Raw genomic sequence first — 16,411 nt, 5'->3', positions numbered from 1 at the left:
ACAGTGGGAGCCCCCACACAGAGTCCCCACTGGTACACTGCCTAGTGGAGCTGTGAGAAGAGGGCCATGGTCTTCCAGACCCCAGAATGGTAGATCCACTGACAGCTTGTACCATGGGCCTGGAAAAGCTGCAGACACTCAATGCGAGCCCATGAAAGCAGCCAGGAGGGGAGCTGTACCCTGCAAAGCCACAGAGGCAGAGCTTCCCAAGCTCATGGGAGCCCACCTCTTGCATCAGCATGCCCTAGATGTGAGACATGGAGTCAAAGGAGATCATTTTGGAACTTTAAGTTTTAATGACTGCCCTATTGGATTTCGGACTTGCATGGAGCCTGTAGCCCCTTTGTTTTGGACAATTTCTCCCATTTGGAATGGATATATTTACCCAATGCCTGTACCTCCATTGTATTGGAGAAGTAACTGACTTGCCTTTGATTTTACAGGCTCATAGGTGGAAGGGACTTGCCTTGTCTCTGATAAGACTTTGGAATGTAGACTTTTGAGTTAATGCTGAAGTGAGTTAAAACTTTGGGGCTGGGCGCGGTGGCTCACACCTGTAATCCCAGCACTTTGGGAGGCCAAGGCAGGCAGATCACAAGGTCAAGAGTTTGAGACCAGCCTGGCCAACATGGTGAAACCCTGTCTCCATTAAAAATACGAAACTTTAGCTGGGCAAAACTTTGCCTGTAGTCCCAGCTACTCAGGAGGCTGAGGCAGGAGAATTGCTTGAACCCAGCAGGCAGAGGTTGCAGCGAGCCAAGAACGTGTGTCACTGCACTCCAGCCTAGGCAACAGAGAGACTCTGTCTCAAAAAAAAAAAAAAAATTTTTGGAGGACCATTGGGAAGACATGATTGGTTTTGAAATATGAGGACATGAGATTTGGGAGGGGCTGGGGCAGAATGATATGGTTTGGCTGTGTCCCTATCAAAATCTCATCTTGAATTTGTAGCTCCCATAATCCCTACATGTCATGGGAGGGACCTGGTGGGAGGTAATTGAATCATGGAGGTGAGTCTTTCTTGTGCTGTTCTCGTGGTAGTGAGTAAGTCTCATGATAGCTGATGGTTTTATTTTTTATTTTATTTATTTATTTATTTTTGAGACAGAGTCTAGCTCTGTCGCCCAGGCTGGAGTGCAATGGCGCACTTTCAGCTCACTGCAAGCTCCACCTCCTGGGTTCACGCCATTCTCCTGCCTCAGCTTCCCAAGTAGCTGGGACTACAGGTGCCCGCCACCATGCCCGGCTAATTTTTTTGTATTTTTAGTAGAGACGGGGTTTCACTGTGTTAGCCAGGATGGTCTCTATCTCCTGACCTCGTGATCCGCTTGCCTCGGCCTCCCAAAGTACTGGGACTACAGGCGTGAGCCCCCGCACCTGGCAGATAGCCGACGGTTTTATAAAGGGGAGTTCCCCTGCACAGGCTCTCTTGCCTGCCACCATGTAAGAAGTCCATTTGCTCTTCCTCCGTTTTCCGCCATGATTGTGAGGCTTCCCCAGTCATGTGGAATTGTGAGTCCATTAAACCTCTCTCCTTTATAAATTACCCAGTCTCAGGTATGTCTTTATTAGCAGCATGAGAACACACTAATACAGCCAAATACCCAAATTCATTAAAAACACCAAACCTCGGCCAGGCGCAGTGGTTCAGCCTGTAATACTAACGCTTTGGGAGGCTGTGGCGGGTGGATTATCAGAGGTTAGGAGTTTGAGACCAGTCTGGCCAATATGATGAAACCCCATCTCTACTAAAAATAAAAAAATTAGCCAGGCGTGGTGGTGGGCACCTGTAGTCCCAGCTACTTGGGAGGCTGAGGCAAGAGAATCACTTGAACCCAGGAGGCGGAGCTTGCAGTGAGCCGAGATCATGCCACTGCACTCCAGCCTGGGCAACAAGAGTGAGACTCCGAAAAAAAAAAAAAAGAAACACCAAACCTTTATTATCCCAAATGCAGTCATGGTCATGAGAAATTCCAAAGTTCATATGAATAATTTACCCAACACCCTAGTCCCACAGACCTCCTCAATCCCAGTGTCTCCACTAAACTTTTAGTGCAGTACACAAAAGCACATCACTCTGAACTGTTCCACCTCTGCAAAAAACAACCACAAAATTCAAGACTCCTGTTCTTCACTGCTGCAAGAGCCAGGGTATCTAGGTACATCAGAAACGAACTGTTGCTATGTTAAGCAAAAATGAAACACACTATTGAAAGGAAATTGGATAACTAAGGGAATAATCTGGAAGATTGGAGTGAGGCGCTATAAATGGCAGGACAAAGTGAAACTAGGTAGACAGAACAGTAGCTGTGATTATACCATTTAATTGATCCAATAAGTATATCACTGCACATTATCAATGCCACTGACGGCTGTGTATTGAAGCTTGGTTCAGTGCCACTATCCCCTGAATATTGGAGGTAGCTACTACCTTCATGAAAATGGATTTTCTATTGACTTCAAGTCTTCGCAAGACTAGTTCTTTATTCAAAATAGAAGGCAAATGTGTTTCATGCCACCATGTCTTGGCACAAAACTCCTCATTACTTTCTTCATCTGTAAAGTTAATTTTTCAAAATCTAACTCAGTGGTCTCCTATGAAGTCTTGTCTGCCCCAACCAACAGAGTTAACCACTTCTATCTTTGTGTCATCTATGTATCTAGTACCTCAAATTACAGCATTTTAAATATATTATTGCAATTATTTACTTGTATCTGCATTTCCTACCAAACAGCGGGTGACTGGAAAGCACAGACCATAATTTACTTTTTAGTGAATTCTCTAATATAGTGCTCAGCACATCATGGGGGCAAGAAAGATTTTAATACTGAGAATATCCTGTCTTTTTCATTTTCACACTGACATTGAGGACTCCCTAGTTTGTTTTATGAAAGATCTTCATATAATTCTTTTTTATGAATGAATGAAGTTGATTTTTGGATTAAGTAAAAATAAAATATTGTAATGTGGACCCAACAGAGCTACTCCTAGGTATAGGCAGAGTAGGTTTGGGCTTAAGGCCACCTACCTTGGATATCACCTCTACTCACTTTGGAGATAGCCACTGGATTCTGAAAAAGTTCCTATTCTAATACAAATGTTGACACATATAGTCCTTAGGTTATTAGATTAATGTATAGCAGAACAAGGTGTGAGGAGTGGAATCAGAGAGAGAAAAGGAAGACAGAAAAGCTCTGGGGCTTGAGTCCTACAAGGAAAAGAGAGGTGAATGTGTACCCAACGCAGAGACCTATGTATCTAAAAAGGTATTGGGTGATTAACAAAATGCTCAGGTTTAACGTCATCTATGTCGAAATGTTCCTTGATCCAGTCAATTCTGACCGAAAGTAAGTGCCTTTTGGAAGCCTACAAAACAAATTCCAACCAGTTTCCTTAATCTCTAAAGTGAGAACACATTTACATTTTGAATGTTAGCATAATAATTTCTGTTTTCCAGGTTGCTTTTTTTTTTTTTTTTTTTGAGACGGAGTTTAGCTCTTGTTGCCTAGGCTGGAGTACAATGGTCTGCCTCCCGGGTTGAAGCAGTTTTCCTGCCTCAGCCTCCCGAGTAGCTGGAATTACAGGTGCGTGCCACCACACCCAACTAATATTTGTATTTTTAATAGAGACAGAGTTTTGCCATGTTGGCCAGGCTGGTCTCGAACTCCTGAAATCAGGTGATCCGCCGGCTTTGGCCTCCCAAAGTGCTGGGATTACAAGCGTGAGCCATCGTGCCCAGCCCAGGTTGCTTTTTAAATAAAACATAGAATAATACTAAGAAATGTTTATAGTTTAGAGTGAAAATAGAGAAGCATAGTGTATTTTATAGTTGGGATAAAAATAAAAATACAGTAAGAATATGAAATTGAGATTTCAAACCATGGCATAAACTGGACCTGTGACTGTAACGGTCTAGTTTTGAAAAGAAATCATGTGTTAAGCAGTCCTCAAGGTTAAATTCTCAGTACTTTCAGTCACTCTCAGTTCTCTACATGTTGTAAACTATAATAACTTAGAAAGACAGTAGTGAAAACTACACAGAAAGCTTTAAAAATATTAACTATCTATCTTTGGTACTCAACTTGCTCTTACAATAATGACAAACTTCCCCTCAACCCCCCCCAAAAAAAACTGATGGAAGTCTTTAAATCCTAATTACTTTCTGGTTTTTGGTATCCACAATGGGTACCTGAATAAACATAGAAATTATGAAGCTTTGGCATCCCTACCCCCTAAAAAATCAGTTGATGAGCGCACTTCATGCAGAACTACAAATAATAAACAGAAACTGGAAGACTTACTGTCAGAAGATTACTACTTAAACCTAGAGATAATGAAAACAGAGGCCAGGACCTGCTTTGTAAAATAGACATAAATACATTTTATGCTTACAAAGTACCTTGGCTGGATAAATTTTTGTTTATGTTTCCATTTATTTCATAATGACAAAAAAAGAGTAGATTTTTATAGACATTAACATAGAATATGGGGATATAAGTTTTAAAGCATAAAATAAATAAACTTTTATAATGATTTAACCAAAATATACAGTCAGGCGCAGTGGCTCACTCCTGTAATCCCAGAACTCTGGGAGGCTGAGGCAGGCAGATTGCTTGAACTCAGGGGTTTGGGACCACCCTGAGCAACAGAGCGAAACCCCATCTCTACAAAAAATACAACAACAACAAAAAAATTTCGCAGATGTGGTGATGTACACCTGATCACACCACTGCCCTCCAGCCTGGGTGACAGAATGAGATCCTGAGATTCGGTCTCAAAAAAAAAAAATATATATATATATATAAAAAAAAATGTATATGTATGCATCTATATATAAATATCGATATTTATATATCTATATATAAATAAATATGTATATTTTTATACATATCTATATATAGATAGCTATCTCTATGAGAAATTTTATATATTTATATATATTTTATATATGTGTATATATAGATAGCTAGATATCTATCTATATATAAATATTATATATTTTATATATAGACATATAGAGAGGAAATATATATTTATATAGAGAGAGATAGCTAGATAGCTATATATAGAGAGATAAATATTATATATTGTATATACATCTGTATATATAGATAGCTAGATATCTCTCTATATGTATAGAGAGAGAGAGAAAGAGAGAGAAAAAATAAGTTTAGCATTTAGAGGGATAGGGGTCTGTAAGCTCATAAAATCCAATCCAATCGTCCCACCGTAAAGAAGAAAATCAAGGCCCAGAAGGAATGCCACCTGTGCAGCGTCACCTAGTTGTGAATGAGTGCTGAGTAGAGAAATCAGGAATCCCAGACTCGTGCTTTTAAGCCAGGCAAACTATGATGCATGGATTAAATTGAATTTGCTGCTTGATTTTGTTAGGGCTGAATGACTTATATACATTTAGTGGTTAAAAATATTTAAAAAGAATAATTTTCACTGCAACAGTAGAGTGGAGTAGCTGTGACAATGATTGCACTACCTACCATGCCAAAAAAATACCATCTGGCCTTTGACAGAAAATGTTTGTTGACCAATGACTTAAGAAATGGGTTTAAAAATTAAATCCTGAAGCCTGCTTTCTACGTTCACCAAAAAATAATCTGTACAAAATTTCTCATTTGTCAAACTCAGATTTTTTTTTAAAGCGTATTCAGAAAACTCCTAAAGACTTATTTCCTGCATTATTTGGGCTTGAATAGTTCTTTGTTTTAGGCAAGTTTAGTTTGGTTGCATGGACTAGAGATACATCCAAGCAAGCTTAAGATAATTAGCTAAGGATGGAGCTGGAACTCATGGAAATCCAAAATCAAGATATCACTGAAAAGCCCTCCCAGAGGCTGGAGATAAAGGGTGTTTCTGAATTTTAGTTAGCCTTGCTACTTTAGAAACAAGAATTCAATCACCTTTTTCCTGGTGCTCTATCATACTTAACAGCCATACTCCTCACAAGCGTTTCTTGTTCTCCAGTATCAACCGCCTCTTTTGGTTTATTTTAGCTCTGTGCTACTTCAAAACTTGACTTTTGATGTGGTCCCACACAGGCACCTTAGTCTAAACTCAGCTTTCATGGCCTGTTTGGAGTAGCAAATCTGATTAGCTAAGTTGATTCCTGAGGCATTAACCTGATTACTCAAAAATGTATCTGCTTAGCTTTACTCATCCTTTATTCTAGCTAACTGGCTGCTGGCAAATCTGTGATTTGGCTTCTCTAAGATCAAGAATTTCTTCATTCCTACCATTCCTGATTCAGAAGATGGCAGCCTTGGAAGAAGCAGCTCCCATCAGGGGCTAGCCCAGTGATGTTTCCTTTAGAAGAAGCTGTGTTTGGGGCACCATTGACCAACATAGTTCTTCTTGGTTTCCATACGTAATACTTTTCTCTACAGCTAGATTTGAAATCCCTTAAGGGAAAAAAAAAACTTCTACTTTTATATCCATGGTTGTTCTTGATAAATCTTATTTAAGGATGCTCAGAATAAGTTGTGGCCTGAATGATCAGTCTACCAACTAGTATAACAAATAAATCAACAGACTTTAAATTATTCAAGACCAAAATATAAAAAACAAACAACTGCAAAAATGTATTAGGTTTTTTTTAGTAAAATGTGATTTGTGTGTATGTGTGTTTCCTGAATAGCTAGGTATTCAAATCAGCTCTCTACTTTAGTTCAGTTGAAGAGATTTTGATTTTAATTTTCGTATTAAATGTATTAATATAGTTTCAATAATAAATAGTTTAATAAAGCATAAAAACTTATAGAGTTTAATCCCAGAGAAAAACAGGGAACCTAGAAATAAGTTAAAAATAAATAAAGTCAGGGGAATATTTGCATATTAATGACTAAATTTTTTTCCTCAAGGTAAGAATGCGAATAGAAAGAAACTGCCTACCTGGGCTTCTCTCATACAATGTCCCCAAATTTGAGAATCCTTATGTTTGGTGGCCCTGAATCTAAAGCTTTTCTTTAAAATCAAAGCTTTTAATATCAGTGAATGGTTGCGAAATGCAATAATACTTTATAGTGTAACTTGACAAAGAATCATTGGCTAATGCAATGCTCTTTTTCTTTCACAAAATTGGTGACAACCACAATCCAGAATTTATAACAGATAAGAGTCTCATCTGTTAAAACATTGAGGGAAAAATTTCAGGTACCATTTCCATCATTCAGGATTAAACTTTAAGTTAAAAGCAAAATATAATTTTATAATATTGTTTATTTATTGTCTCCCCAAAGCCTATTCTTTTAAAAACTCTATTTAATGAAAAATATAGTGTAACTTAATTCAAGCTCATTTAGGACTTCATATTTGTACTCTACAAATAAAATTCAAGACAGTGATAGCAAAAGCATAATAAAAATCTAAATTCAGCTCTTTCAAAACTATTATATATATATGCTCAGCAAAGAAACAAAGGCAAATATTTAAGTAACTATATATATGATGATGAATTTTTAAAATTAATTTAGATAACCAGAATAATAGTAAGTGGTCACACACAATGTTACAGATTTGAAATAGAGAATGCACTCATGTATGTTATAAATAATAAAATTGATTTTCTTTTAAAAGTACATTAAAATAGGTGACAATAGTGATTATATATCTATTCCATAACATCAGTTAAATGTATCCATCTCCCTCTGACATATAAATAACACAATATAGCATTATTCTTCCTAAAAGAAACTGACTATATGAAAGTTCAACATATGGGGAAATAATAACATGCCTACAAAAGTAAAGAAGCTCTTATGATATGACATTAAATTCTAGATCTAAAGTTGTTCTGGGAATAGTTATTTACACTGCTGGTAAATTTCATATTAGAGGTCCTAGTCTATTGAGTACTTTCCTCCTATTCCCATCATAAAAAAAAACACACACACATAAAACAAACATTTCTCTAAATACAAAAATCCTGTCCTGGACTTCTAATATCTCTGTGTTTAAAGTCCCCACAAACTGCCTCTACGTGTAATGAAATATCTATATATATTCATAGTTATCTAATAATTTATACCATTATTCTGATAGCTTTATTTTATTATAAATTTTGTAAGAAAGAGTTTAAAATTGATTTGTTCCATAAGAAGAGTTTGTATCTTCTGGATGATTTGGATACAGAAAGTCTGTGTGAGTGGATCATAAAATAGTATTTTATTAAAGGCAACCATATTTTAATGCTGAGTTGGACACAAATTATTTAAATCATTTAATTTTTTATTTGTCATACATTTATCTTAATGTTAACATAATATAATATACTACAAAAGACTGTGTGCTACATTACCGGCCAATCAAATCCTGTCCTTATTATGTAAATTTGGTATTATAATTGGCTATCTTCCACCCCTATTCCCCACTTTTCTTCTGCAATATTACTATGTATAGGAATAGCCCAATATCAACATAGTTCACCAGGAAACTTGTCTTAGTCCTCTCCACACACATGTCAATAAATAGCTCAACATCTGTATAAGATATATGGAAATATTCTACTAATATGGACGTTTACATATTATATTTGTGTGTGTGAATCATTTCATTGAGTATTATAAAATATCAACTTTAGAAGTTCTTCCCCTCTATATATACTTGTCCTCCCACATATTTGAAATAATTCAAAATATGTGACTTAATTTTTGTGATTATTAAGTCCTATCAATGAAAGAGAATCTCAAGTCACACTAGAAGAAAAAAATATTGCAAGTAATTTGTATATAAATAAGAATTGTGAGTTTATTGAAGTTGGTAAGTTTTTTTATAACATGCAGCCAGGCACAGTGGCTCATGCCTGTAATCCTACCACTTTGGGAGGTCAAGGTGGGTTGATCCCTTGAGTCAAGGAATTTGAGAACAGTCTGGGTGACACAGTGAGAGCTCATCTCTAAAAAAAAAATACAAAACTTAGCTGAGCGTGGTGGCACATGTCTGTAGCCCCAGACATGGGAGGCTGAGATGAGAGAATCACTTGACCCTAGGAGGCTGAGGTTGCAGTGAGCCAGTATCGCACCATTGCACTCCAGCCTGGGTGACAGAGTGAGACCCTGTTTTAAATATATATATATATATAAATAGTATTTTGTATATGTGCATGGAATAAAGACAATAATTTTTTACCAGACCACCTGGTAAAAGATTTTACCTGCCTACTTTCTTCCACTGAAGTAGCAAGTGAAAGAAACAGCTACTATCCTTTTATTCCCAATATAAATTCTTACTCATTCTGTGCAAGGGAGGAGAAGTAATAAATATATTCTTTTTTCAGAGAGCAAAACTTACGTCCTTCCCAGTTACACGAATTGGTGGTAAAGTAGAATAAAATGAAGGATCCGCCATGTTGCTTTTGCTTTCACCATTAGTGTTAAGTTAACAGTTGCCTGCTTTTAGGAAGGTCAAATACTAGAAAATTAAATATGCTAGAGATGAGAAAAATTTAAAATTCACCCCAGACCTGCATGAAATCTAGCTAAATATTTCTGACTGGTTATTTTGCTTAACACATTATTTACTGTGAAACACAGGGAGTCTCTGGGAAACTCCATTTCAGTTCTAAAATAAATGTAACAGTACTAGTACCCATAGAATTTTAAAATTTCCAAGTTATGTGTCACAAACTTTGTAATTTTTAGGTACCAGGGATTAGAGGAGAATGTTAAAAATCAAGAGATAGCTGGGCATGGTGGCTCACGCCTATAGTCCCAGCACTTTGGGAGGCTGAGATAGGAGGATCACTTGAGGCCAAGAGTTGGAGACTAGCCTGGGCAACATGGTGAAACCCCATGTCTATTAAAAATACAAAAATTAGCCAGGTTTGCTGGCACAGGCCTGTAGTCCCAGCTACTCAGGAGCCTATGGCAGGAGAATTGCTCGAACCCGGGATGGGGAGGTTGCAGTGAGCTGAGATCACGCCACTGCATTCCAGCCTGGGTGACAGAGCAAGACTTTGTCTCAAAAAAAAAAAAAAATCAAGAGACAAGGAAAAAGACGGGGAGAGTGGGAAAATAAGGCAAAATCAGGGAAACTATTTTCCATTATGACAACCAATCAATCATAAACTTTGATTGAAATCCTCCTTAATAGACTAAAACACAATGTTTTTGTTTGGATATACCTGTATTTATTTATTTATTTATTTATTTATTTATTTTTGGTGACAAGTAGTTTTCCTGCCAGATAGCTATGATTTTTACTCACGTTATTTTTTCCCAAACTCATAGATTTCTATCATAGAGATATAGGCCTTGGGAAATTCTCTTCTTTTTCAAGTACATTTGGCAAAGCAATGGGAAATTCTCTTCTTTTTCAAGTACATTTGGCAAAAAAAAAAAAAACCTCATTTTTGCCTTCTAACCTCGTTTTGCAAAAGCAGCATGGTGGATCCTACATTTGACAAAGGAATGGGCACAGTGCTTTTTCTCTGTCTAACCTCATTTTGCCATGTCCTGGCCATCTTCATGTCAAAGTATTCATGTCCATTCTCAAAACAATGAATAAGTAAAGCTGTCTTAACATTATAAATTAAATTTACTGTCCATATATGTTTTAGCCAAATACTCTGCATAAAGTTTTGAAGTTATATACATTGCATTTTTCAAAAAATGGTTTTCAAAGGATCATACGTTGTTTTCTCTGGATCATGAAATTCGTACAATTTACTGATATTTCCTGTGATATGTGTTTGACTTGTGATTTGGAGCCTACTACTCCGAATGGGTTGCCCTGTGAACGTGGACCCACACAGGACCTAGCCCAAGATTCATGTAGAAGGGCTCTACTGGGATTTAGTGCACCTTTGAGCAAAAATATCAGAGTACGAAGTGTGGAGGCTGTTGGCCCATTGTGGCCTGTGGGGGTAGTGAGAAGTCATCGTGGCAATCCTCAAAGACCAAGATCTATTTTGTGTTGTGACTAAATCACAGGAGGATATACTAATCTAATGTGCCCAATGGCAGCTCCTGGCCCAGATCACAGATCTAGAACCTGGGTGAGGTACTATGCAAAGATTTTGATTCTATAAATCAGATGGTTGATTCTAGGCTCTACTTTTTAAACAAAGGTATCACCTCTGACAATGTAGATAGACTCTCTGAGCTCTAGTCTTTTTATTTACAAAATAAAAATTATACCTGGGCCATGAAGTGGCTGTGAGATCTTAAGCAAAGTCATGTAAAGAAGTGGTTCACACACAGCAAGTGCCTATAGATAGCGCTAACCCCTCCTTTTTCCCCTTAAGAATTTCCCTAGAGGAGCTTAAGAAAAATTCCAGGGCCAGTTCGCATTTGCAAGAGATAAAGAAGCTCATTAAAAAACAAATCCCTGCTTCCTAATGAATGGCATAATATGGTAGGAGGATGCACACCAAAGGTGGTGTGGACTCATGATGGAGGGCCATATAACTCGCTGTGATTATTCATTGTGAGGCATGGAGTCATTGGAGCTAAGTCTGGGGCGGGTGATCATTTACCCGAGAGCAGTATTGAAAGGTAATAAAAGAGGAAGTAATCAGATCAGATTCAGATTTTAGATAATTCTGGTAGCAAAATAGATCATAAATTGGGGAATGGGAGCAAGAGTGAAAGTGGAAAGCACAAAGTTGGTTGTTTGTTTTTGAGTCTACCTCTGTCGCCCTGGCTGGAGTACAGTGGAGCCATTTCCGCTCACTGCAATCTCTGCCTCCCAGGTTCAAGCGATTCAGGTGCTTCAGCCACCAGAGCAGCTGGGATTACAGGTGTGCACCACTACGCCTGGTTAATGTTTGTGTTTTTAGTAGAGATGGGGTTTTGCCATGTTGACCAGGCTGGTCTCGAACTCCTGGGCTCAAGCAATCCGCTGGCCTTGGCCTCCCAAAGCGCTGGGATTACAGACAGGAGCCACCGTGCCTGGCCTAGAAAGCGCAGTTTAATAGTTCTCTTGAAGCATACCAAGAGCCTGAATGAGAACAATGACAAAAGGGCAGACAAACAGCTAGAAAGTAACATCAGCACTTGCTTTCAGTCCTGTGGAATAAAAGGCATAAGGAACATAGGAAGAGAAGTTTTGAAGGAAAAGAGAAAAGATATCGCTGAAGGCTGAAAAAAGCAAATGTTTTTCATCCCACCCACCTTGTTTAGGTGATCCATCCTTCCTTCCTTCCTTCCTTCCTTCCGTTTCTTTCTTTCTTTTTTGCAGGAGCACAGTGGCACAATTTTGGTTCATTGCAACCTCCGCCTCCCGAGTTCAAGTGATTCTCCTGCCTCAGCCTCCTGAGTAGCTGGGATTACAAGCACTTGCCACCACGCCTGGCTAATTTTTAGTAGAGAGCAGAGTCTCGCCATGTTGCCAAGGCTGGTCTTCAATTCCTGGCCTCAAGTGGTCCTCCCACTTTGGCCTCCCAAACTGCTGGGATTACAGGTGTGAGCCACTGTGCCTGGTTGGTTTAGGTTAAATTCAGACATTAAACATTTCTTGTTTACAAAGAGAAAATAATAGCTCAGGACTTTAGAGATTATAGTTTCATCAATATTTAAGGGGTATTATATATGTCAATAATTAATGAAAACAATATTAAAATAATATGGTGATAGGCTGTAGATAAAATATTCATATATTCTGGCCCTAAAACTAAAATATGTGGTTTGATAATAGACTCTTTTTCTTCTTTCTCGTTTGTGAAGTTAATTACACAAAAATAATTCAAAAGGGAATTACCTTTTGAATTACCTTTATTTTAAGAAGAACATTTTTATGAAATCTAAACTGAACTGGAAAATCCAGACTATGCAGTCACTAGCCATAGAAGAATTGATCACTTAAACTTAAAAAACAGATTTCAACATAATTTTAGTCATAAAACCTTCAACCATTTTATTTAAAAAACTGTTTTTCTGGGACTGAGCTAAACTTCATTATCATCACTATTTGAACCCTACAGTTTGAAAATAACAGTGTGACTCAACATGCTAATGTATGTTATCTCTTAAGACCAGTACAGATATTAATGTCATTAGTCAGTGAATTAGTCTCTTTCCATACCTAGTCTAGGCATTAAGGATCCAGGTGCTGCTTGTACCACTCTGATGCCACTTGGTCCACAGTGGCTTTGGGTGAGTAATACAAAATTTTTGTTCTAATTTTATTTGTTTGCTTCTTTTTTTCTTCCTAGAGAAACGTGGAAATCCATACAATTTCATTTTTCATTTTAGAAGCTGTAACCTAATTGCACATAGCTTGTCCTGCTAGTCTATATGTCTTCATATAATTTGAACTGTATTTTTTTTTTTTTTTGAGATGGAGTCTCGCTCTGTCACCCAGGCTGGAGTGCAGTGGCACAATCTCAGCTCACCGCAAGCTCTGCCTCCTGGGTTCACGCCATTCTCCTGCCTCAGCCTCCCAAGTAGCTGGGACTACAGGTGCCTGCCACCACGCCCAGCTAATTTTTTGTACTTTTAGTAGAGACGGGGTTTCACCATGTTGGCTAGGATGGTCTCAATCTCCTGACCTTGTGATTCACCCGCCTCGGCCTCCCAAAGTGCTGGGATTACAGGCTTGAACTGTATTTTAATGTATGGCCAGTCCCAGATTTTATTAAAATATTTAAAGAATTATACTACAATATATTGTAATATTTTCCACATGTCAATTTGGTTTCTACTGTAGTAGACACACAGAAATACCTAAAACCTGGGAAAATTAAAACCTAGGTCTATCAGCTTTTAATTTCAGTAGTTACATAGGAAAGCTTATATGCACAATTAGCCTCTATGATTGAACCATGACCATGTCATTTAAGTTGACCATAATTGCATCACGTAGATTCATTGGTATTCTTAGAAATTTTTCAGGAATATATGAGATGACAAAATAATCCTCAGAAACTCTTCAAATAAAAACTTCCTACCATAGGAAAATCAATGCTTAAGATGACTCTATTGCACTAATTTTAATAACATGCATCAGTACCATTTTTTAAAATTTTATCATTAAAAAAATTTAAGATGCCTCTTTCCCATGCAATGAATTCAAATACTCTCAACAGTTATCCTGGGCAACAAAATTTGTTCTACTGAGTTATATTATTTTATTCCAAGTCCCACTGAAAATAAAATTGATCTTGCAGCTGAGTTATGGTCACTATAATTTGCTTCTTACAGTTATATCTTAAATGTCATCCATACCGTCTCAAATATAAATTACAGGATAACTCTTTGTTCCTTCTTCTCTGCCCTTATTTTACTATTGCTTAAAACTTTCAAATAATCACACTCATTTATTTAAAGCTTTGGGGTTTAATATAAAGCAGAAAACCAAACCACATAACCACAATGACACTAATTCAATGGGTCATTGAATTGCTAGCTTTGCCAGAGAAGAGAATCTTCAATGAACTACATTTGGCATATCTTTTGCAAGAGTTTCTTTGAAAAAGGAAAATAATATTTGCATGTCATGTTTTAATGACATAACATATAGAAAAATCTAGAGTGATAATGAATTTTTCACTCTACTCAAAATTTCAAAGTAGAACTCCTTAAAATCACTTTATTGTATATGGAATAACATTTCATTTGTAAAAAAATCAATTTCTGCACATTTTCAGAAATACATTATAAAAATGAGATAAAGTTATAACTGAGTAGCAGTTGAGATGTGACAACAATTTGGTTATTACATATAGTCTGGTTGATTAGACTATTTGGCTCTATTTGGCTTGTATAATCATGATAGAAAAGGAGTTAAAAGGAACTCAAAAAATTAAAAAATTAAAATAAAACAAAGAAAAGAAATGCTGAGATTTCAACCCTTGAATTTTGAAGAAGTGTTAGAATTGTAGTATCATTGACAGAGTGGGCAAGTCATAGAGAGAGGTTCACTTTTTGGGAAAATGCTGTAAGTTTGATTTGTGCCAGTCATACATTCAACAAAGAATGTTTAACAGGCAGTTCAAAATAATAAGTACCACTAAATAATGCTTTAAATTTAACAAAGTACTTTTGTAGTTATCATCTCATTCGATCTTCACAAAACTCTATGAGTTGATAGTCAGAACAAATCTTATCATAATCGAATTCACTTCATAAATAGATTTAGGAATGGAAACAATAGATTTGAGGAGAACACAAAATATTTCAACCCTGGTGCTTTTACAGCTTTTGATACTTTGAATCTCTACTTATAAAAATAAGTATTTTATCCCAGCCTGGGCAACAAAGCAAGGTCCCATCTCTACAAAAAATACAAAATTCAGTAGGGTGTGGTGGTGAGCACCTGTAATCCCTGCTATTTGGGAGGCTGAAGTGGAAGGATCAGTTGAGCCCAGGAGGCTGAGGCTGCAGTGAGCTATGATCAGTCCACTGGACTCCAGCCTGGGTGACAGAGCAAGATCCTATCTAAAACAATTTTTTAATAAGATAAAATAATTTATCATTATTGAAATATTTATAAACTTTATTGGAAGGTTATTTAGAGTAAATCCATGAACCAATTTAATACAATGGTCAACTTCTTACAGACTATCGTTAAATAATTTCCTCTTGTCAATTACTATTTTTCTTTTACTGAAAATATTTTAATTTTGATCAGTACATTTTATGACAGAAAGCTGATTAATCAATCAGTTTTGCTCATATAAAAATGTCTTAATGTTTAGCTTTCTGATTGCTTGCTTTTGGTCATTATTCTACTAAGACAAATTTTCCTGGATCTAACATTATAGATGAATATTTCAATAAGATGTTATACTATATCCAATTTTATTTAGTCACATTTTATTTCTTGTGCAGTTGTAGCCTTTCTGTTTTATTTTGTGTTGATTATTCCTAGCAATTTCACTTATTATTAGGGGTCACCCAACCAAAACACTATTGGGGTTAAAATGATAGCGTCAAAATCGAGATTGCTTTGAATTGGATGCTATCTGCATTTAAGGGGTACTTACTGCAAAATCTGAAGTAATACTCATTTTAGGAAGCAAAATGAAAAAGATGAAACAGAAAAGGATTTTGAGATCACTAAAATTTAAGCTTCATATATGGGAATCTCTAGCAACCAATATTTCTTCAACAGATTATATTTTCTACATCATTGCACTTCTTTTATGCTAAGAGGTAATGAGTGAAACTTACCATCTCAGACCAATTGGCATGGAGCAGAAGTCCTGAATTGAATGAGATAAAAGAAATCATTTCATTGGTATAAGAATTTCAGATGAAATTTTTAACATTGAAAAATAGATGGAACAAAAGTAGATGCAACCAGATGGGATTTCAAAAGTACCCACTTGGATTGGTGAGCAAAATAATTTGTCAATAACTGTATTCAAGTTTTGTTAAGCCACCACTGAAAACGTTTAATGCCCTAGACTACTTTCTTCACCTTTTCAAATAGAGTAATTCCATCCCTTTTCAAAAAAGA

The sequence above is a fragment of the Pongo pygmaeus genome, chromosome 10 (assembly GCF_028885625.2).
Source record: "Pongo pygmaeus isolate AG05252 chromosome 10, NHGRI_mPonPyg2-v2.0_pri, whole genome shotgun sequence".
NCBI classification, from domain to species: Eukaryota; Metazoa; Chordata; class Mammalia; order Primates; family Hominidae; genus Pongo; species Pongo pygmaeus.
The sequence above is the reverse complement of the archived record's forward strand: the minus strand, read 5'-3'. Positions refer to the sequence as shown.